Raw genomic sequence first — 476 nt, 5'->3', positions numbered from 1 at the left:
GGATACTATGCATCCTGACTAAGTTCCCTTGGCCTTTGGAATTAAAATAACCTCAGATCAGACATACCTAGAGATTTGCATGGTGTTATTTCAGTCAGCTTAATAGCTAGATTGATTTGATTGAGAAATAATCTTATGGAAAGTTTCCCATGCCTATCTCTATGTATGGTGAAGGGTATGTGATGATGTGGGGTTATTTTAATTCCAAAGGCCAAGGGAACTTTATCAGGATGAAAAGTATCCTGGATCCATGAAATAACTGGCCTTTAGAATTAAAAATCTGCCTGCTTCTATGAAAATTTAACATAGGGGTGTGTATACTTATGCCCCCTGTATTTTAATGAAGAGCATTTATTTATCTACAATACATTATTCATTCACAAAGAAAATTGGTGTTCTTAAAAGGTTAGATTTTCCTATTTTTTGAAATTAAGGCATCAAGAACAATTTCCAAAAGATGTTTTTTTATTCCTCTT

The sequence above is a fragment of the Etheostoma spectabile genome, chromosome 5 (genome assembly GCF_008692095.1).
Source record: "Etheostoma spectabile isolate EspeVRDwgs_2016 chromosome 5, UIUC_Espe_1.0, whole genome shotgun sequence".
Classification (NCBI taxonomy): domain Eukaryota; kingdom Metazoa; phylum Chordata; class Actinopteri; order Perciformes; family Percidae; genus Etheostoma; species Etheostoma spectabile.
This window is presented reverse-complemented; position numbering follows the sequence as displayed.